Source organism: Lissotriton vulgaris, chromosome 7 (assembly GCF_964263255.1).
Source record: "Lissotriton vulgaris chromosome 7, aLisVul1.2, whole genome shotgun sequence".
NCBI lineage: Eukaryota > Metazoa > Chordata > Amphibia > Caudata > Salamandridae > Lissotriton > Lissotriton vulgaris.
Genome location: NC_141695.1, coordinates 954,990,255 through 955,014,677, shown reverse-complemented (window position 1 = coordinate 955,014,677; position 24,423 = coordinate 954,990,255). Strand labels below are relative to the sequence as shown.

The window sequence follows — 24,423 nt, the reverse complement described above, 5'->3', positions numbered from 1 at the left end:
GCTTTGTTGCATTCAGGTGAGTCTCCTGCAATAGCGCTATTTGTACATTGTGACGCTTTAAATAGGAATACACTGCATATTGGCGTAAAGGAGTGCGGAGGCCCAGAACATTCCAATGTAAGTATTACTTGACCCATGGCAAAACTAAGAAAGGCACGCTGTTAGACCTGGCATCATTGGTGTGAGTCTCCCTTCCATTTTGGCGGATTGCCTCCTCTGTTTGATATGTTTTTGCGGGTTTTAAGCTTTGGACACTGTGCCACTGCTAATCAGTGCCACAGTGCAAGTTCTCCCTAAGTTAAATTTATGTACTAATTGGTTATTCCATTAGTGGGTTATTTGATGTATCTGTCAGCCCCTAGTACAGTGCACCATGGGTGCCCAGGGCTTGTAAATCAAATACTGCAGTTGTGCTTGCACCACTAGTTGTGCCACCCACAGAAGCAGCTTGTAAAGTGTTTCTCAGACCTGCCATTGCAAGGTCTATGTGCAGTCTAGCACTGCCATGACGGCCTGGCCAAGTGCACCCACTTGCCAGTCCCTAAACCTTCCCTTTGCTTCATATTAGACACCCCTATGGTAGGCCCAAGGGCAGGGTGCATTGTAAGTATAAGGTAGGACATGCTCGCTCTGATGTGTGTATCATGTTCTAATAGTGAATTACAGCCATTTCGTTTTTCACTATTATATTCTTATAACCCTAACTGGGAACATGGTAGAAATTCAAATTTAGTATGCCTGTACTCAGAATAATAAAATACATATTTTAGTAAAGTTGATTTTAATATTCTGTGTTTGAAAATACTACTTTTAGAAAGTAGGTATTTTCTTGCCTAACTATCCAGGCCTGCCTCTGCTGGGTTGTGTACTCCTTGTCTGGGTTTGTGAGTGACAGGGCTGTGGGAATCGAGTAGACAGTCTGGGACAGCCCGGTGGTGAATAGAAAGATCTGCATCAAGATGGGAGGGAGGAGTTGCACCTGGGACCTGAATAGGCCTGGGCCCTCCCTCTACAATGCAGGCTCCACCTCCTGTGGCTTGTCTGATGTCTCTTCCCTGCACAGTGAAAGGTAGAAGAGAGGCAGGTAAACAAAGTGCTCAGGAACTGGTTTGGACTAGGCAGAGGCCTCTCTGCCTTCAGAGAACAAAGGATTTTGGGGTATAAATATTGGGACCCTGACCCCAAGAAATTAGATCACTTCTGGACACGAAAACGTACTGCCAAGGAGAAGAACCAGGGAAGCTGCAGGAGTTTTACTGCCCCTCTGCCAGTGTGCTGTTTGCTGGGTCGCCTGCAGTGGTTGTTTCATTGCCAAGGGAGAGGAGAAGGAACTTTGTAAGGACTTTCATATACAGAATATTCCCCAAGGGCTTGAACTGTGCTTGCCTCCTGCTGAAGTCTCAGGGACAAAAGACTTCATCTCCAGCGCCCCACCGAATTTCTTTGCTGGGAATTCTAACTCCAGACACTTGCGTGCCGCTGGGAGCTGGAAGCGCGATGCATCGGGAAGAAGCGCGTCGCCGCTGCTGCTGAAATCGTCGCATCGCCGGAGAAGCGAGTCTTCGCCCCATCTCCCTAGAGTAAAGCAAAGGGGGGGTTTTACCCAAGACAAGTCACTGGGACCTGGGTCACAATGTTATTGCGAGGGAAGGGGTCCCAGCAAAGAAACATACATTTTGACAAAATTAAATAAAGGTGATAAAACACTTAATGAGTCTACTCTGTTTTAATCACAATGTAGATGAAATAAGGATATAGTATCCAACATTACTCATTTTTGAAAGGCTGAACAGTGCCCCTGGGAGTACGGGAGGAGTGATAAAGTGAGGATAGTGCAGGTAGGGGATAGTGACAATAAAAACAGGCAAAAGTCTTGAATAATTGTGAATCAATTGTAGTATAAGGACAATAATAAATCCAAGCAATTCGCTTAAACAAACACATGCCCCATGTAGTACATTACTGTAATAGTCTCAAATGTGGGGCTGGGGTTTTGTGGACGGTTGTCGACGTTTCGACCCACTGGATAGCAAGAATTAGTTGACACCTTGCGACGGGGTCTTCATCAGGACTGGTAGGGGGCTAGCAACCTATTAGTATTAATAATTAGGTACAAATTAATAACCCGTCTATTACAAACCAAGATTGGATAATTTAAATAGGCACACAAAAGGCGCAGAGCATACCTCAATTAATCGGTGCTCATCTGTAGATCAGTATTCGAGGAAAACTCACTGTCAGGGGATTGGAATCCTAAGGGAATTGGAAGCGGACCAAATTATAGTTGGCTGTGTACTGGGGTCTAGGATGTCTAAACAACAAGAGCTCATAAATGGCCAGTATCATAAAATAAAATAAAGAACTTACATCTGGGTGCGTTAGGGCTGAATTAGTAAGCTGGCCCGGGAACGCTGGGCATTAGGTGATCAGACGAGTTGTCTGGAAATATAAAGGACTGGGTCAGTCATCACCATTGAGACCGAGAAAAGTGTCTGTTATCAAAGATATACCCATGAGGGCTTACCCGAAAGAGGGGTGTTGAATGACGGTCGTTCCCACGTTGGAGGCGAGGCGCTGTGTATTCATTCCAAAGTCGCCCGCTAAAGTAAAGAGGAGCATAGCATAATTTACCAGTGTGCTCGTAGGGATATAGCAATTAAAAGCTATGCGTGAAGAAGAACATAGCATGATTTAACAGCGTGCTCGTAGTGATATAACAAATAAAAGCTATGCGTGGTATGGACCGCGCCGTGGCAACCAGAGGACTTACCGATTTCGAAGTCGAACCGGCGTTGAAGTCAAACCGGCGTGTTCACAGCCGAAGGTGTAATGGCTACTTTACTTCCTATTATGCCTCGGTAACTATGGGAACGGAGCCACGTGATGCCGGGTTCCGTGTAAACAGGGTAAAAAGACTAGGGAGTGAATATAGTTAAGGAAAGAAGTAGCAGTTTTACTAAAGTAAATATTTGGGAAAAGGATCAGAGGGTTAATGTAAACAGTATTAAGGAGTGCCAACAATGTAGATTACATTTTATTGGGATCCAAGGTTAATCGAAGATGTTCAAACTCGGTCGATATTACGATAATTGACTGGTGGTTGGGTGGGAACAGATTAGTAATGTGTCTATCACAAACTAGTAAATGCATAGTACAGCGCCATAGGCAATAGTCAATAAAAGCATGGTGGTATTCATTATATCAGCGCTGAAAAATATAATTACAGCAACAGATCCAATTTGGTGTTTGGAAACAAGTGATTCCGTGTATAGATATAGATGGCGTACCTATCGCAAGATGGTAAGGCCATGTCACATTATCATAAAATGCAAAGGACTGAAAGTTATAATGTCCACACAATGTTAAATATAAATATGTCGGTAAAAAATGCACTTCCAGTATTTTGACCCAAGAGTACCTGTGAAATAACGATGAAGCCATGATGATTAGATAATAAGAAAGTGTATCACAGTCAAGTTACAGTACATAGCACTATTAGTGACCAGATCATTGGGGTATCCGTGTCTATACAAGTATATTAGGAACTGTCAAGTAAAACTGGACCTCATAAGGCAATTAGCGAAAAACTCCACAATTATATTATCAAAAAATCAACAGATATCAGTTAGTAATGATAATACTTAAGGAGAGTTTTAAGGTAGAGTAGCTAGTTGTGAAAATGAACTGTCATGTTCATTGAGACCTGATTGGATCAAATCAAAGAAGAACATCCACTTGAGTTCCCGGGTGTTGAGAATGGTTGCAATGTTCCCACCACGGGGTCCTAATGTCACTTTTTCAAGTATCACCCACTTGAGGCTTTCAGGTGAATGGGAGATCGATCTGAAATGATCCACCAGGGGTGCGCCCAGAACCTCACACCGGATCCTACTCATGTGTTGGAGGATGCACATTTTAGCCTTTTGTTGTGTCTGGCCAATGTAAATTAAGTCACATGGGCAGACTATTGCATAAATAATGTTCATTGTATTGCAATTACTGAGTGACTTAAGCTGCACCTTCACATGGTTGTGTTGGAATTCTTTCGTCTGAATCGTGGAGTCACAGGCCTTACAATGGCCTTACAATGGCTGCATCTGAAATGACCTATTATAGGTGGGAGATTCCATAGCGATGTTAGGGTGGGTTGGTCAGGAGTAGGTAGAAGAGAGCGTACCACATGATCTTTCACGCTTTAAGCTTTTTTGAATCATCTCCCTAGAAGCGTGTGTTCATCGAAGCTGCCTGCAGTCGCATCACCGGAGAAGCGTGACGCCATCGTGAGAGTCGCCATCACATCACCGGAGAAGCGTGCCGCAGAGCCTGTCGCGGCTCCTAAGTACAGAGTCGTTGCAAGGCTGCCAGGGCGCCATCTTCATCGCATCGTCATCACATCACCGCACCTAGGGCGCCATCTTCTCGCATCGCAACCGGATCATTGTATCTCATCAAGGTGCCATCTTGCGCACTGCAACGGGCCTGCAGGCCGAGAATCTACGCATCACCTCTGCACCGGTAAGGATCACGACGCATCCCCTACTCTGCGCAAGCATTGAGGCCCGATGCATCATCTCCCCCGGATCACAGAACCGATCCATCACCCCTTTTGCGAGCCTTTTGTTTACTTTGCGTCACGCATCCAGGTACTTTGTTGAGAACTTTGTCGCATTTATCATCAACTTGAACTAAGCAACTTTAATCATCTTTTAAGTAATCTTAAGCGTAGTATTGTGGATTTATGTCATTTGTGGTCTTGTGTTTAAGTCTCTATAAAGAATACTTATTTTTCTTAAACCTGTGTTGTATCCATCTGTAGTGTTTTCACTGTATTACTGTGTATATTCACAAATGCTTAACACACTACCTCTGACATAAGGCTGTCTGCTCATGCCAAGCTACCAAGGGGGTGCTACCAAGGAGTGTAATCTCCTTATACTGACTTAGAAGTAAGGGTCCCTATTTGGACAAAGGTAAATACCATTGTCAACTAGAGACCCCCAGATCTAACACAAGCCATAATGAACCTGAGACTCTCTGCCCCAGTACTTGCAGTGAACAGTCTGCTGTGCACATCAACATTTTTGATACCTTCCCACCGGGCTCCTGCAAAAGAAAGGAAATGGAAAATACTTACAGACGGAGGAAAAAAACATATAGGGGCAACCCCCAAAACAGCAGGGAGCCGTCCAAACACAACAGACAGTGACATAGCTGCCTGTCCTACTGGCTTTGAAAGGTTATGGAGAACAGGGGATTGTGACACCAAGCAGGGTACATTCTTGAAGTCCCCTCCCAAATCCCAAAGAACAATCTGTAAGCATTGCAGTAGCGCAAACCCAGATTAGAAAACAAGAAGATCAACACCCCCAGGAACCTTTTGACCGATCATCACCCCAACTTGGTAATAGAACACACAAAGACCCCAGAGGATATCAGGAGTCCCCCAAAGCAAAACAAATAACAGCACTCAACCATATGCTTTCCGATCAGCTGGTTTCATACGATACCATCCTCTGTTTGGTGTGTGACATCTGGCATTCTCATAGATGGAGGAGCCCTCATCCCCTGATGTATGATAAGAAGTGTTTTCTTTGTCTTTGTTTGACTTTGCTTATGTTCTCTTCTCTACAATGCGAGCCACTTCTTGCCACTCTTTACTAATTTGACCTGGACCAGGCGCGGCCTTCCATCCCTGGGACAGCCGTCTTGGCCGGTGTCATCGAACACCCCTGTCACCAGCTACCCCAGTCCGTGCTATATCAGGAATGCCCGCAGGTATCAGGCTAGAGAACAGACCCGATGTCTCCAGCCAGTCCCAGACATCCTGAGGTGTGTTGAAGAACCTGGACTTTCCATCTGAGACAACACGGAGCCTGGCCAGGAATAACAGAGAGTAGGAGATATTGAGCTGCTGGAGTTGACGCTCTACCGGTAAGAAAGATCCCCATTGACGCTGGATGTTCATTGTGTAGTCCGGGAACAACACTTTAGCATTTTCGTACTGGATATCATCTAATTTCTTTGTCTCTCGAAGGATTACATCACGGTCTCTAAAGTGCAGGAGCTGGAAAATGAGTGGACGTGCCCTGTCCCCCGGAACACGAAGTGCCTGCTCAGGGGTGTAGAAGGGGGAGAATACAGCATGTGGCAGAATTGTCTTGAGCCAGGTTTCCAAAAAGGCGACCGCATCCTGACCCTCGGCACCCTCCTGCATCCCAATCAGTCAAACGTTATTCCTCCAGGAGCGGCCCTGCACATCCTCAATTCGGTCCTCTAGGTACCGAATCCGAGCCTCGTGGCCATTCTGCTATTTGTCTTGGAACTCCATGACAGACTTCAATTTAACGTTCTCCTGCTCTACAGCTTCAACTTGATCCTTCAGATTCTGATGGTCCGCATGTAGTAGGCTAAGGTCCAGAGACACTTTGTCCAGTTTAGATTCCATGGGTGCACTAGAGCGCTCAATGGCTTGCAGTATAGTGTCCAGATGATCATCCTGAGCCATTTGTTCCTTCATTGGTTGTGGTGGATCAGCATCACAAGCCAACACTGCCTGTGAGGAGGCCCTCGACCCGGCCCCTCTAGCACAACCCATGATCTTGTGGCCAACAAAAAGACGTCAACTGCACCACTGGAGCTTCGCGTTGGGTCACCCCACAGCGTCACCCAGTTTAATGTCAGTCTGCACAGCCTGAGACACGGAGTATGTGCCAGCACCGGGCTCACACCGCCCACTCCTCCAGAGCGGTGTCAGGGTTCCTTTCCACCTGTACTGTCGCTAAAGGGCCAAGGGTTAGTGTTAGAATTGGCGGTCTCTAGTTGGCACAGGTCGGTACTTGTGACAAATAGGGGCCCTCTCCTCTAGTCAGGATAAGGGGATTACACTCCAAAAATAACCCCTGCTTACCCCCTTGGTAGCTTGGCACGAGCAGCAAGGCTTTATCTCAGACAAATTGTAAGTTAAGCATTTGTGACCACATACAGTAACTCAGTGACAACACTACAAATGGACACCACACAAGGTTTTATATCGAAAATAAGTATATTTTATATAGAGTTACCACAAGACCAATAAACAATAAAAAGAATCCAAAGTACTATTAGATTTCAAGAGTTCTGGTTAAAAGGTTTAATTCAAGGTTCTGTGCGAGTCGATAGCCCGATCAGGCTACAGCGTTGTTGAAATAATACAGAGTCTAGCAAATCCAGCGGACCGCGTCGGTACGGGCTCACTCAAATGTCAACAGACTCAGTCACAGTACCTTTTCTTGAGGCGGCAGGCACGGATGTGCGAGCCGGTGCCAGTGTTCATCTCGGTGCAGAAAAGAAAGCGTTACAGGACGCGTTGTCCCTCGATGCAGTGCAGGCAGCGGCCCGTTGACAGAGTCAGTGGATCCAAGGCATGCGTTGCAGGGTGAGACGGTGCTTCTGTCCGGTGCTTGCAGCTTGCGGTGCGGCGACAGAGCCGGAGTTCGGGAGCTGTTGTCGATCAGTGCGGACAGCGGTACGAGTCGGACGGTGCGTCGCAAAGCGTGTGAGGCGGTGCACAACTCCGGCTCATTCACAGGACTTGGAGTCAGCAGCAGAGACCGCGTCGGTAAGACCAGTACGAGTCAGTGTAGTGAGGTGTTGCATGTCGCTGTGTCCACCAGTCGTGGTTCAAGCAACGTCTCGGTGACGGCGTCAGGGCAGAGTCAGTGAGCTCAGAGCTTGCGTTGTTCGAGGTGGACTTTGCTTGATGCGGAGCCTACAGGACACCGGGCTGGTCATGAGAGTCGGTCAAAGCTCCCTGCCTCTGCAGCCACTGAAAACAGCGTTTCCAGCAGCAATTCACAAAAAACTCTGATGAAGTCCACTGGTCCTGGGACTTTGGTCACGGGGCAAGCTCCCTTCCAAGCCCTTGGAGATCTTTTGCACAAGTTGAAAGTAAAGTCCACAAAGTTCTTTCTCCTCTCTTTGGCAGTCAGGCAACCACTGCAAGCCAATCCCCCAAGCAGCCCTTCAGCTTGGGAATAGTCTCTCCTCAGTTTCTTCAGATTCCTCTCCTGAGCAAAGGTTTCTTCTTGTAGTCCAAAAGTGACCTAATTTCATGGGATCAGGGTCCCAATATTTATACCCCCCGGATCCTTTGTTCTCTGAGGGGAGAGGGGCATGTGCCCAGTCCACACCAGTTCTGAAGCACTTTGTTTACCAGACTTCTTGTTTCCTTTCACAGTGCAGGGCAGGAACAGCAGACGCCCCACAGGAGGTGGATCCAGCATTGTGGAGGGCAAGTACAGCCCTGGAGCACTTTGTTGACAGTCTTCCTTCTCTTCTTTCAGTGTGCAGGGCAGAGACATCAGACACACCACAGGGCGTGGAGCCAGCACTGTGGGGGGCGGGCACAGTCCCATTTAAATGTAAATGTAAATGTACATGTATTTATATAGCGCAAATCGCCCACATCGCAGGCATCTATGCGCTTGCTTAGGGAACCCGTCCTGGTATTCCCCTGTGAGATACCCCGGCAGGGTATCCACAAGGTGAAAGCCAGGCATCCCGCCGCGAGGGGCCGTTGTGGAGATTAAGCAAGCTATTGCCCAGAGTCGCAGAGTGTGAACCCGTGAGTCGAGTAGGCACCGGAGCGAGAATTATCGAGTCTGTGGAATTATTGAGCCCAACCCCCGTCGGGGCGGGGAATTGAACCCATTTAGGTCCCAGGTGCAACTCCTCCCATCTAGATGCTGATCTCTCTCACCACTGGGCTGCCCCAGCCTGTCTCCTGGAATCCCCCAGTCCTGTCACTCACAAACCAAGACAAAGGAATACACAACCTCGCAGAGGCAGGCATTCAAGATTAGGAATGCAAATATCTACTTTCTAACAGTGGTATTTGCAAACACAGAATGTTAAAACCAACTTTACTAAAAGATGCATTTTTTTCATTCTGAGTCCAGGCATATTAAACTAGAATTTCTACCATGTTCTCTGAGTCAGTTAGGATTATAAAATGTAATAATTCTAAGAGCCTATTCTGGCTTATGGAGAACAGGTAGCCTTGCAATAGTGAAAAAACGAAAATGGATATAATTCACTATTAGGACATGCCACACACACCAGGACTTGTCTTACCTTATACTTACAATGAAATTTCCCCTAGGCCTACCATAGGGGTGTCTGATATGAAGAAAGGGAAGGTTCAGGGACTGGCAAATGGGTGCACTTGCCCAGTCAGCATGACAGTACCAGACTGCATGCAGGCTCTGCAATTGCAGACCTTAGACACATTTTACAAGGCCGCTTCTGTGGGTGGCACAACCAGTGCTGCAAGCCCACTAGCAGCATATGGATTTACACGCACTGGGCACACTCAGTGCACTGTACTAGGGTCTGACAAGTAAACGAAATAGTCAATCATGGAATCACCAATTGATATATCAATTTTACAATAGGGAGAGCATATGCACTTTAGCACTGGTCAGCAGTGGTAAAGATTCCAGAGTCATAAAATAGCCAGCAACAGGTCAGAAAAAATATAGGAGGAAGGCAAAAAGCTCAGGAATGACCCTGCAAAAAGGGCCAAGTCCAACAGATAGCAACTTGCCCCACTGTGCAGTCGTGACTCCACACAAGAGCTCCCATCAGTAATATAACCTCAGGTGGGTCCCCAGCCGCTAGACATGGATCCAGTAGTAGGAATATCCAAGAAATCACACTCCAGTGGCCCAGACACACCAGCCACCTGAGTGCGGGCCACCAACCGATTGGACCAGCAGTGGGGGTCCTCTTCCGCTATACAATCCAGTGCAGGTCTACGAAACCCTTCCTTCGCTGTGACCACCTCTAAACAGCACCTGCACCCTCACATCAAATCATAGGGGGGTGTAATAGTCCTATTCATGAGCAGGTAGTCTTCAACTACAGAGAGTTTACACCAGCCTCCCGATTTGTAACATTGGGCAATCGGCCGCCCATGAGCGACCTCCTTATTAGCAGTTACAAAGAGAAAGCTGTGCGCCTCATGTCTCAGGCTGCAGTCGAGGTGCGCAGAGAGGCTATCGCAGCCAGGACGGGCTCTAAACAGCTCACCTTTCGCCAGGAGCTGACCGCTTCATGTATCGCTCTGCTCTGTTCTGCTGCGGGGTGCAGTGTGCACCAAATCCTGAGCCTGCTCCAGTATCTAATGGTGATGGATCAAGCCCTGATCTTTGGACTGGGTAAGAGTGGTCTGCTTAATTCAGACACTCTGTTCATCACCACCCCCTTTTCTGAATCGTTTTTGGCCACTATAGGTGTGGCAGGGTATACTCAGACATGAGTCCCTTTCTCACTGCACCATCAGGATTCAAGCAAGCCGGGCCGAAGACGGCTGAAATGCCAGAAACCGGTCCCCGGTAGCTTGTCTCCTTTCTGGTGAAGAATTGGCTTGGTAGTTTAGTCTGCCCTGTTCCCATGATGCACTGGGCCAGGGACAGACTGATTTGCATATAGCCAGGTTCTGAGCTGGGATGGTGCAGTGAGATAAATAATGGTGATGGATCAAGCCCTGATCTTTGGACTGGGTAAGAGTGGTCTGCTTAATTCAGACACTCTGTTCATCACCACCCCCTTTTCTGAACCAGTATCTCACACGGCGGATCACGGGGTTGTCCTGTCTGCCATCTCTTTGCTGCCTACGCTGCCGGAATGTTTTACAGCCGCAATATCCTGGTTAGCGATGTCAGGGGTGCTCCGGGGCCAGGACGCCTCCTGGCTGTCATGCACTCCTCTCCTGCGGGGCACACTGCTCTCCACCCATCAGTTCCAGAGGCACATCAGGCCTGATCAGCAATGCGCTGAGCAGCCTCCTCAGCCCACAGGTCTGCAATGACACAGCAGACCCCCACGCCATCTCGGTTCACATGTTCTCCGGTCCTTGCAGTGGCTTCCACAGGGTCCCCGGGGTGTCCTCAAAGAATCCCCCACCGTCCGGTTCCACCAGGCACCAACCTTGCAGGATAATAGTAATGGATTACGCGACAGAGGACGGAGCCCTATTAAAATGTGTCCGCCATGCTGTCCCTGCTGGCCACGCCCCAATAAAGCCTAGATCTCTTGTAGGATAACATTGGTATGCCTTACTACATTTAATAAGTGCTAACTTTTGATTGGGAACAGATAAGAATTTAATGTTTTGTGTTTTAGCAACTGTTCTTAAAAATCCTCTTCAGTGATGTAGTCATATTTTAAGTCACAATTTCGAAGATGCCCCTATTAGAAATTTGGAGTTTCCCTGCCCTAACAATTTGTTGCGTGCAGCCCGCCACTGGGTCACATGACCAGGTGTAGTTGGCAGTTGGACTTTGTTCATTCCTCCCAAACAGTCACACAATGGTGGGATTTGGTATGCCTGGATGGGCCAGCAACTGGCAGTATTGGGGCAGAGATGCACAGAGCCTCACTTGCAACTGAATAGACTGTGCTCTGCCTTCATACAAAGGACTTGCCACCCCTGCATTTTTCATGCAGACAGGCAGGAGCCAGGGCAGGGGAAGCAGGAAACTTCAAGCACTTAAAAGGGAATTCTCTAGAAACTCCTCCCACTTCAAAGGATTCACTTTGTATAAAAGCAGGACCCTCAGACCCGCTTTTAGTTACTCTTTCTGGACCTGGGAAAGGACTCTCAGAGGGCTGCCTTATGCTGTGGAAAGCTTTGTACCCCACAAGTCTGTTTTGCTGCACCTGGAAGGACTGCTTTGATGCCTGGAGCCTGCCTTGAACCCTCAAATTACTGCTCTTCTGCTTGGACCCTGTTTCATCACCAGAACCCAGGACTGCCAGAGTGACTCCAAGGGCTATTTGGCTGGCCTCCTCATCAGAGACTCAGTGACAGAAAAGGCTCCCATCATCTTAACCCAGCCTGAGTGCGTCCTAATTCCCCAAGTGGTGCCCAGCTTGTTCTCACCCTTGGTGGTGGCGCTAAAGGTACCCAGATACCCAAAAGCCAAACCTTGGGACTCAGAATATTTTGGGCTAAAAACTACTCTGAGAACCAAGAGAAGACCGGGACCTACTTGCACATCTCTCTGCCCAACGTGCATTACTGGGTGGCCTGACTTTGCAGCAGCTCCCACTATGTTCTTTGCCAAAGAGGTATCTGGCCTCCAGGAACTTTCATCAGCTACAGCATCCTGCCTTGTCACGCTGGAGATTTTCGACTTCCAAAAAAAGAAGCTAGGTCAGAATGTAGGAATCTTCACTGCAACTTTGGCCAGCGGTTCCAGGCCAAAAACGCCTCCTCGTTGGGCAACCCCTGCAGCCTTGCGTTGCTCCATTGCTATCAGCCATATTTTCTTTACTTCTGCCCAATCTCGCAAAACTAGCTGCCCACAGTTGGCTCTTGATCTTTTAGGTGCTAGTTTTTACTTAAAAATTCAGAAATGTGGTTCTACTGATTGGATTTTCACCATTTTGGTATCAAATAATGTATTAGAATGTACTCTATTTTTCTTAATTGGTGTGAAATATTCATTTTGTTATGTGTTCACTTTATTACTGTTTGTGTACTGCATAAAAACTTTACACATTGTCTCTAAGTTAAACCTGACCACTTTTGTGCCAAGCTACCAGATGATAAAGCACAGGTAAATTTTGTGACTTTTGTGGTTAACCCTGACGGGGATTTTGACTGTTTCTTGAACATTGGGTTTTCCCCCATTCTGCCAATTTCTTACCTTAGTCAATATCTGTTGAAGGTTCTTCGATAGATGGTTTGTGGTACTATGTTTCTGATATTTTGACAGTTTATTTGTACATGAGGTTTTCTGCTCTCAATTCTCTTACTTTTAATAATATTAAGTCCATTGCCTAATGACTGATTTATCTGTAAATCTATAGGGTGCTGTCATTCGGATTGAGGTTCCCTTTCTCATATCTCTGTCAGGTCTGTCTTTTTCTTGATGTTTCTTGGTTACACACAATGTGTTGATTCTGCTGATTCAATTCCACCTCCTGTTTCTTGTTTCTGATCCCAAGTATCTTAGCTCTTGAGAGGTGTTAATGTCAATGCATTTAAATGTCACAGGTTCTAATCTTTAAAAATCATTGGGTTCATGGTGGATGTATTAAATGTATTTGATTGAGTGATTGATTATGTTTTGTGTGAAGCGCTCAGCTACTCAGATGGGTGACCTGACATGGTGACTGTATTTCTTGTCTACCCAGGTTCAGGAGATCCATTCTAAGCCATTACTACTGTGAGTATGTGTCTCCTCTTTCTTCTGCACTCTTTGCCACTCCTCCTTGTGAGGTCTCAGAGCTCTGCTACCCAATGAACATGATGTGGGTAAACTACCCCTTTTAAACTTAGGATCTATGGTATCATTGTTTAATTATGTTTTTATGATGTTTTAAACTTTTTAATCGAGTCTATAAAATTGGAAATATAGAGGCTGCTAGGGGTGATGGTGGATACGGGTTTATTACAGATGTATTAAGCAAAGCTGTCCGCAGAGTAACTGTGTGATTTTAAATGCTAATGAGTTTTCTTGGTTGTGTTTTGTTTTGTGTAGATTTATGTGTTTATAAGATCCGTGGAGTTTAAAGACTATGGTCTAAATAAACAGAGTGTTCTCTCTCTCTACCCAATGCACTGAACCATTTGCACCTTGATGCTCTCCCACACCCCAGATATGTTGTCAAGGTCAAGAAACAATTTCCTCTTTTGACTCTCTTTCACAGTCCGAAATGTGAGGTCTTTTTTATCTTTGGCTCTGGATGATCTTTGGACAATTTAAAAACCGAAAGATAACACTAACAATTGTGTTGTCTCTTCCATCTTTCTGGCTTGCACAAAGGGTGGCATGAGAGTATGGCAGACGATTTCCAACTTAGAGGGGTGATGGAAATCATGGTGGTAAATGTACTTATATCGGTAGCAAGAAAGTGTGGCTATGTAGGGATGCCTTGCTGGGTGTCTTGCAACACGGGGAGATCAGTGGAACATTGCCCGAGAAAGAAGAGCATGGAAAGGAGGAGATGGAACTATACAGCATTTGATGGAGCAGCATAGTAGATAGTGGGTGGGCTTGAGATTAGGATAGCATGGTGGGAGCTAGATGATTGGCGTGTGTCGGCTCCTTGCAGGACACTGTAATTAGTGAGAAGAGGATGCTACAGAATAGTGTATTTGGTGTTTGGCATCATACAGTTTAATGATAACATTTGGAATGATGGTAAAGGAAGAAGAGTGAATAAATTGTGTGGAGGAAGAGGGTGGTGTTTACAGAGAAACTTGAGGGTGGAAGTAGGCTGCCTGTGTAGCTGGAGAGGATAAGTTTGAAGAGATATAATGATGCTATTTCTGGCAAGGTACATGAATTGTAATGGAGCTGCCTGGGATGTGAAATTAGTAGGTTGAGTCTGATTAGAACACAGTAGATGTGGAGGGAAGTTTTGATAAGTAGAGGGAACAAGGGAGAAAAAAGAGAGCCTTTGAAGATAGGGAAAGCATAGAGTGTGATGAGACGGGAGTAGGTACATGTGTAGATGTCAGCGTATTTATGTAAGACTGTCTACGTTATTGTGTGTTTTTACTTGCCCGCATGCATTTATTTGAATTTGTGTGGATACATGTGGATGCATGTAAGTATGTAGCTATCTAAGAGTGTGTAGCTGTGTGCAACTCTGTTTATGTGCAGCTTTGTGGTGCTGTGCCATCGTGGGGTAGAAATCTTGAATAAGATTGTGCTGATTGATTATTACATTTTGTAGTCACTATTTGTAATCTTGCCTAATGCTTTCTAGTTTTTATGTTTCCTGCATTATTCAGCTTTTGCCCAGAGAGACATTTGATTTCAAAAATGTATTTTCTTACATCAAGAAAAGATCAATGGTGGGATGGTGTGCGACAATCACATTGTAAAGGTAAAATGTGAACAGAAATCAGAGGTGCAGAGGTAAAAGGACAAGTAAGTAGGAAATGATCGGTGTTCCCACCTTAACCATATCCATTATTTTCTGGGTGATGAACATCTCTATTATTTATCTGTGAATTGTACTTACTGTGTCCGATTTTACTCATAACTCACTTGCAATCTTAGCCCAGAATACATTTAAATTCTCCAAGCTCTTTATTTCTGGGGTGACCAGTTGTAGACTTTCTGTTTTGAATTGAAAGTTTTTTTAATGTTCAAATCTTCACTCGGTGTCACTGTGATCCCTTATGCGTTGTTCTTACTTAATAGCCCCTAGAGCCTTTAGTGGTCCTTAATGCTTTGGGCCCTTCTGTTCATCACTGCCTGGTACAATTGAGGTTCATGACTGGCTTTTGCCGCTGATGTTCATTACTGCCTCAGCCATTGATGAAAATGTTAGTTTGGGCTTTGAAGCTCGCAACTGCTTGAAGCCACTGATGATCATTACCTGAGGCCACTAATGCACATTATTGCGTGGTCACTGATGATCATTACCTGAGGCCACTGATGCACATTATTGCGTGGTCACTGATGATCATTACTTGAGGCCACTGATGCACAATTTTGCATGGTCACTGATGATCATTACCTGAGGCCACTGATGCACATTATTGCGTGGTCACTGATGATCATTACCTGAGGCCACTGATGCACATTATTGAGTGATCACTGATGATTATTACCTGAGGCCACTGATGCACATTATTGCGTGGTCACTGATGATCATCACATCCAGGGCGACTGATTAATGGACTGCGTAAGGCCTAAGAAGCTTACAAATGCTTCAGCCCATCAAGACAAGTCACTGACTGGTGCCATTAAAGCTTGTTAATACATGTGGCCAATGGGGTTTATTACATTACGTTCTGGTGTTTGTATATATGAAGAATTTAGGTCTACAATTGCGGGTATCTGAAAGTTTCAATACAGCTCTGCACAATGGTGTTTGCAGGCGTAACAGTCAGTGTGTGGTTGTATATATATATATATATCAGTATATTGACTTTTTTTTGCATATGTGCCTGAATTCATTCTATACGTCAATGAGGGCATAAATATTTTGTGCGTGCACTATGGAAAGTCAACCCTATTGACTATTCAACTGCTTGTTTATTTTGATTTTCTTTTCTCATATCATAGTTAAAACAATGCAGAGATGTAATCTTCTGAAAGATTTACGAGTTTCTGTGTTCTGAGACCACCATGTAAAAGGTAAAACCTTTATTTAATAAATTGCTCTGACCATTCTGTCATCCTTTGCAGCCTTCTCCTTTGGAGTGGATTTCGATTGCAGAACAAATGACATTCTTCGGTGTCAAAATCAAAATTCATTAGAAATTTCCGGTGAAAGGCTTCTTTGATCATGTATGTCTTTCACATGGCAATCTGTATGAAATGTATGAGCTGATCCCAAAGGGGGCTGATGAAATTACTTTTTGCTGCAAGGTGGAAGTATTATGTGATAAGCCTGATCATGTAATACAAACACAATACACAAAAGTGGACCTCAGATTCACCCTTAGCAGCCTTAGCTCGGTCCTGGTAGTGTAGCTTGAGCAGTCAGGCATACTCAGGGGAACATGTGTTAAGCATGTCACAGTACCACCATTGACAACAAGTAAGTGACACGTCTCGAAAGAAACCTTGACACCAATTTATAAAATGAAAATGTATTTTTGTATAAATATTGACACCAAAAGAAACTTGATTCATGGAAGATAACCGGAGTTATCGACTTTCAAAACATTAGAAACTAAATGCAGTTCAGGCTGACAAACGATCATCATCAAAGTCAAAGGGGATGCAAGACACTCAGCAATGCGATACATGCAAGGTGATATCAACACAATTCTTGTAGTTTAGGTTCTGTGGGCCCCTTGACCAAGACTCGACAAACACTCTTTCTTTACCTTGCCTAGGGAGTCCAGGTGTAGAGGTTGCCGGGCTGTCCTTGGTGCTGAGGGCATCCACAGTAGCTGTAAAATGCAGCAAAACCACACTTCTCGATGAAGATGCACTTTGGTGACCCAGCACTTTGATCCAACCGCTGGATTTCATTTACATTGCTCTGTAAGGTAGCTGGCTGGGGAAATATCTATTACAGCGCAGGCATTACATTGTGGTGCCTTTACAATACAGTCAGTACCATGACTGTCATGATACCACAAGTTCCATTGCAACGCAAGTCATTGTAACGACTTGCTTTAGGGAATGGAGTGTTGGAATGCTTTGGGATTTTAAGTTCAACAACTTTCCTACTGATACACAGACTGGAGTTGGAATAGTAATTTAAACTATTCTAAAGTCCAGCAATTACCTAAAGCAAGTCGTTGTAATGACTTCATTGTAATGGAACTCTTGGTAATGACACAGTTCTGGTTTTGACTGCGTTGTTAAGCTAGTCGTAGTTTAGACATGCATGGTAATATATGATATTCAGCTGGCACCTGTCAAGTGTAGGTCAGGTTGTGCCATAGATGCTTTACCACATGCTTGACGACAACTTCTTCAGGATGCAGAAACACAGCAGCAGGGTGATTGTCAACGTTGGTCATTGTTGCTGTGAGGTGCTCCTGAGCTGAAGATGACGATGGAGAGGTCGATCACCCAACTGGTGAACACCAAGCCTTGGCTGTGGCAAATGTAGTCTTCAAATTCTTTAGTGGATGGAAGTCTACAGGAGTGGACCAGCGGCTCAAAACTTGACTTTAGCTTAGTTACCAGTATGGGCCTGCAGGACACCACTTCTCGTTGGGACCCCTCTTGACAGGCCCAGTGGGTTTCAATTCTTGCAACACAGAACACTGAATCTTCTTCAGTTTGCAGGTGACCGGTGTTACCAGTCAGGCTATTCTAATTTGGATATCTGGTGTCCACTAAAGTCCCTGTTGCTGTGAGCAATGAGTTTTCACCACAGACAAACTTTGATATGCAGTATAAGGTCTCTTAAGGACACCTAAGTTCTCCTCTGTGTGTGCTGTGACTGAGTTCAAAGACCAGATTTCTGTGACGACATTTTCTTTATACTCCTTCTTGGATGCCAACGTAGAAGGGAGTTACTGGTGCCGGGGGAGCCCCTTAAATCCTAGTTTAAGGGGTGTAGAGGGCATGAAGGATAGTGGCCATTGGGCTACTGGTCCCTGTGGCTAACTTGCCCCTGAGGTGATAACATCCGGTGGGTTTGCAGCACCGTTCTACAAAGAGTCCTCTACTTCACAGTCTGCATATTGGCAGAACACTTCCTTGGCTACATTGTACAGACCCGCTAGCCCACCCTAAAGGTGTGTGTTTGGAGATGTACGCCTCATGAATAGCTAATTTTCCCATCTGTCGGGCTGGACAGGGCGGGAAGGGCTTTGTCCTCAAGTGGGGGACAAGGAATTTACACATCAAAGGTGGAGAAAGCCTTTAAGACTCAATGTCATGATGACTATAAACACTTGCCATCATGGGAGGGAGGACGTGTGACTTCCTTCTTGCCCAGGCCTTTGTCTCCACCCTGGGGAAGTGCTAGAACATCCCACCAGGAGGGCAGACTCTTCTGGTGGTGGAAAATAGTTCACAGAAGGCTGCTAAGGCACCGGGTCACTGTATCCTAGTGGGGGTGCCCACTCAGTGTGGCACCCCAGTGAATGCCAGCTCACCCTCGACAGGAGAATCATTTCGAGGGTGAAATAACACAGCGTTTGACACCAAACACAACACTATTCGGTTGTTCCATAATGGAGCTGGTTATCTTGAGTTTCCTCGGTAGCCAGTCCATGTTACTCCATGGACTGCCAGTCACTCATAGTAAAACCTTACTTTCCAGGGTTACTGTAGGGATAAATATGTATAAACATTTATGCCTACACTTTTAATGTAATGCACTCTACCTCCTGGGCCTAGGAGGAGAACCTTAAAAGTTACTAACTCATATGAAGGCAGAGGGGTGTTGCTGCAGCACATGGTGTGTGCAGAACCCCTCTCGAGCAGACAGGCTGCTCATGCAGGGCTGCAATTGCAGACCTGCAAAAATAGATTTATTTGGGTCACACAGGGTGGCACAATAGAGTGCTGAATCCTTGGTGACCTCTTTACCACCCTTGCTCCGGGTACCACTGGTACAATATACTAGGAACTTGTAACTTGCCAATTGAGTGTACCAATTAACATCACTTTCAGGGGAAGAGCACAAGAACTGCGGCCTGGTTGGCAGGTCCCAGTAAACTATCAGAGTAAAAAAACGGCATCCCGCAGTCTAAAATGGGGCTAAAAGTGGTGGGCATCTGCACCGGAGCCCAGTTCCTAATACTTTTCCTGCTGCCCTCCTTCATGTGGTACAGTGGAAAGCTGTTTTATGAGATTGTGTCTTAATAGACAAGTATGAAAAACCTGTTCACATATCTTTGTCAGAGTGTCCTGTGGAAGTTCAGAGTCAGCATTTCATATTTTTCTTTGTTATGTTATGGTATATGTTATGTTATAGGTCATTTGTAAAGCGCACGGCTTCTCCTAAGAGTGTCCTGGCGCTTTGTACAACTTATACATCTTGCAGACATCCTGGAGAAGCTCATCTCATGTTCTGCTTTCTATGTAAATATTTTAAATGGGTAATTCCTTGAAAATTCCCTTTCAGATATATTACTTTTATTCTTATTATGGCACAGGTGAATATTCCAGGCAAGTGTGACACACAGATAGAATATTGTGGACGCGTATCCCACAGGATCATTAGCCAAAAACAACTTTCTGACTCCACAAGTCATCCGCATGATATTGAATGTCCCCTCTTTTCTTGTAGCTGGTGAACATAAGGCTCACAAGGAAAAATCAAGGATCGAGCCTGCACAGCAGCCATGTGGATCTTCAGCTCATCTGACTTAAACCAAACCCAAGTATAAGGATTTCCTGTGACACAAGGGAGGATGGATGATATGTTTGAAAAACTGAAGAATTGTGCCTACTGGTGAACCTGAATTTCTCTGTGACTTGTCTTCTGTACACCATCTGACTGTATGTAGTGAGCACTAGGGGCACAACTCAGTGCTGGACAAAAGTGATACCTTAAAACTTGCTTTAAGGCACTCTGTAGATTTGCAGGAGCGTTTATAGCCCTTTTTGCATCTAAAACAGAATGTGGGGATTTTAAGGTAAGTAACTGTGATAAGTGTGTTTTGAGTGTACTTTGGATGCACTGTGTCCAGAACCATCAACCTATAACTTATAACTATGGAGATAATGAGACTGGAAAATTTGGTGGCACATGAAACTGGAACTCTCGTTGCTGTAGTCATTGAATCGCAGCCATTTCAGCGAGAGTCCCGGGTTTCTGAGTGGCACCATCACTGAAAAAGCCTTCATCCGTTGCTGAGATATAGATCATTAACATTTGTTTTCACATACGTTGCCATGGGCCAGGTGCCAATAGTTGCACTCTGTTGACTAGGCTGTAACTTAACTTTCTGGAATTGTTCCTGGTGTTACCTCACTGAATTCAACAGTGGTAAAACATTTAACTATCATTATTATTCAAATCACTCGTAGTTAGTACTTACATGAAGGTTGGCCTCAGAGTGCAAGAAAAGTTCGTTTTTGTTTATGTCTTGTTTTACTTGTTCGATCATTCGATGATGCAACTGAAAACTTGGAATATGTCCAAGACATAGCTCTGACAGGTGAGTTACTTTTAGAGAGTATTATTTTGTCTTAAACTGTATCTGAGTTCCACGCTCTCATCAACTCTTCGAATAAGCTTTAAGCTTTCATTGCTCCTGACTTTGGCGCGTCACTCTCACTGCTCTCTATATTCCCCCTCCCACAAGTGTACATTTGCTGAATGACAAAATATTATATTCCTCCTAATTTACACTGTAATGCGAAGGATAAATGTATTAGAAAGACAGAGTCTTGCCTGAATGTGAGTGTGATCAACAACCGGAATGTTAGAATGGCAGATCGAAATTCAGAATGGAGGAGACAACTTAAATGTAAATGTGCGAGGCTGCTAAAATGTGGTTATTGAAGAGATCTGCAGTCAGAGTGAGAGAGATGCAGTTGGAATCTATGAACTGTGTCCAGACAGGAATTAACTTTCTCCAAGAGTCAGCATTAGTTACTTAAATTTACTTCGGGTTTTTTAAAATCTTTTATTTGTGCCAACGATACCTTCTCTCTGGCGATCCTACAATGGCACCTCTATCTGTAACTTCTTTAAGCTGTCCTGCAACCTTTTTGTGAATTAATCTAATTGTACTTTTGATGACTCATAAAAATTCAAAGTTCAAATTTCTTTATTCTGTGTAAAACCATCAAGTACATATGAAAACAAAACATAATTTAAAATCATCTATACAAATTTCAAACAAACAATATAAAAACACACAAAGACAGAAAAAAAAGCGTAAATATGTCTAAACATTTATCATTGCTTATACCTGAGCTTTAAAAAGTCATAAAATATTTTAATCAATAAGCGCTTCCTGCTTACAGCAAACATTTATCAAAAAGCGGCTGAATGAGAAGACAATTCAGTTTCTAGGATTCATTGGGCATCCTGGAAATGCAGAATCCCCTAATTCAGAAATATTGGGCATATCCACCTCCGATGCAGGGCTTTATACCCCTGGCAAAAAGCACAGGATGTAGCCCAATGTTTCAGCAATCAGGTTGCAAGCATGGCAGACACCAAAATCATGCTCCTTGCCCCGTTTGCTACTAAATGCCTCCCTTCAAAGGTAAACAGCCTGGGCGGAATTTTAAGTAAAGCCTTTTAGCTAAGGGTGGTGTGATGGTGCCCAGAACTGCTCCTTCAGCCGCCCATGTGTCCCCCTAGTACGCTGCGGATTATATACAAAGGCCCAGTAGGTGAACTTCACATGAGCAGGTACCGGCTTACCAACATTCTCAGGGTTCTTCCACAAAATGGATAAACACAACTTGTTGAACCATTGTAAATAAAGTGCAACCACAGAACCTTCATGGCTCCACCCATTCTCAACAACTTCCTTTGGCGGCACTTATACTGACATTGGAACGATACAGAGAAGATGATCATGGCCCTGCAAGGATGACTCTTATCATTTTGCTGTTTTGTTCTACATTTTAATGACCTTATATCTCATCCCCGTTTGTCATCTTGCTCCTTTCTGCACATTAGACTGAAACATTTCCGAGGAATGAGACTAATTTAATCTTAGTTATATTGTTGCAGGCTTTTCTATTTTATACCTAGAGAGATCATGTAGTGTTTGGAATATGTGGGCATCATCAAAAACCATGTCCATGTGGAGCTGGGAGAGCCGTAGGCAGGGGCGGCTCTAGACTCATGGTGGCCATGGGCAGGGAGCGTAGGTAGGGGGCCCCGGAAGAGGGGGTCCGGGTGGGGCGGAGTGCGGAGGCCAGTAAAGAGGGGAGGGGGTCAGGGTGTTTGGAAGTGGAACAGAGCCGGAGGCCACCAAATCCCTGCCAGGGGCCACCACGCAAATATGTATCCATCCTCAGAGGATTATTATATTAAGGATATATATTGGCGTGGTGGCCCCTGGGGTTTGGTGGCCCTGTGCAGGTGCACAGCTTGCACATGCCTAAGGCCGCCCCTGCCGTAGGATGGCAGAACCTCAGCTGTTCACTATTGGAAACCATTGACATGCTGGAGTCACGCCACAGGGCTGCTCTATTTTTGGGGCTGTTCCCATCACTGGACACCCCTGCCGGGACCAACATGCCACTCTGAGCTATGAAATGAGACAATGGCACACTTTGGCAGTTAGATTTGAAAAAAGAAAAGGAAATGTCAAGTAATTTTGATCAGTGCATTAATTGTAGCTTCACCGAAGGCTTGGCATTCTGTACCAGTAGGCCTGGATCTGATAGTATGGTGGGTGGCACTGCACCATAGAGGCAGGGGTGTCCAGCAGTCTTGGGAATCGTCTGCTATATTCAATATGACCTTCTATGTTTCAAACTCATTTTTTATAAGCTAGGATTGGCAGTGAAACATGTATCCCTAATCCTGTCTGGGACATGATTATAGTGTCTGTCACTGAAAATGCTACAATGTTTGCATAATTTTCAGACGACAGTAAAAGGCTTCGGTCTTTTTCCATTTTAATTTTCTGTCATAAGCACTCTGCACCCAAAAAACAGATGTGAGTTTATCTCCAAGCCAATATCGGACAACGCGCATTTTCTGATGTAACTTTTTCATGCATGTGAACAATTTTGTGCACAAGGTTCTACCTGGGAAGCCATGATGAGCAATGAGACAGGACCGCAGAACGTAGCAGAAATAATCAGTTTAAAATAAATCCGTTTCCAACCAGTGCTTTTTATTTAAAAAGAAAGGGTACTTAAATGCACACGGCTAAATAATATGCACACAATTCGAAACTGTACACGATTTCAGATGACGTTTTAAATTAAAAAAGCCATGAAGATTAAAAAAGAATGCAAATCACTCATCCTAAAGAAATGCCACATCGGGTAAACAATCCTATAAACCTTGGTGCATATTTATGTAAATGTAATGCAGCGCAGAGCAACACGCCACCTTGCTGCGCTACGCTGTATTACAGGGAAAGTGCAGGAATGAGCAGTATTTATTATAATATGGTGCATTTCTTTCCTATGTCCAGTGCTGGTGCACAATTGGCTGTTTAATGCCAAAGCAGGCATGGTGCAAGGTGCTTGAAGTGCATACAGGATTGTTTTTGTGCTGGAAGGTGCACCTTATGACACAAAAACAATCCTGAGAGGCATATTCCTCTTTCTCTGTGTGCTACAGAATGCAACACACATAGAAGATGTAACAAAGAGAAATAAAGATGTTTCTCCTGGTTATGCCTCCCCTGAGAAGGTATATCATTTTGATGCATTCCCAGGTCTACCAGTGATGTAAATCAGGCAATGTATCAAAATCCAAGGGAGTTGCGTGGGAAAACCCACGCAATGCGCATGGAACGTCTTATCAGGGCAGACGCAGTGATTTGCTTTGCGTTTTGTTTCTCCTGATGTATCAAGCCATGCAGGGCCACACAAAGTGGATTTCCGTGGCTTGATGAATTACATTTTAGGGTATGCATTACACATGCACCGCGTTGGATGGTGCAAACAAGATGCAACCCCTTAATAAATAGGGCCTTCAATCTGTTTCTGTTATTTGGGAGTGTTAGAACTGGGGGTCTCTAGTTGGCAGAGGTAGATACCACTGTCCAAATAGGGACCCTTGCTTCTAGTCAGGACAAGGAGATAACCCTCTCAGATAACCCCTGCTCGCCCTCAAGGTAGTTTGGCCTGAGCAGTCTAGGCTAACCAGAGGCAATGCGTTAAGTATTTGTACCAACACTCACAGTAACACAGTGAAAACACCACAAACTGATTCCACAACAGTTTAGGAAAATAAAGATATTTATTCTAAACTACACAAGACCAAAACGGCAAAAATCCAACATACACAATTCAAGGATACGGTTTCAAAAAGAGTTCTTTCAGGTTGTAATCAAAGTTCTTT

The 24,423-nt window shown here is 44.8% G+C and overlaps 1 non-coding gene across 1 annotated transcript; it reads left to right on the top strand.

Annotated features, from left to right (window-relative positions):
* Window positions 1-21,915: 21,915 nt before the first annotated feature.
* Window positions 21,916-22,019, top strand: LOC147702813 (U6 spliceosomal RNA). Its single transcript, XR_015298497.1, has one exon. It is a non-coding gene; the product is annotated as a U6 spliceosomal RNA (small nuclear RNA).
* The last annotated feature ends 2,404 nt before the right edge of the window (window positions 22,020-24,423 follow it).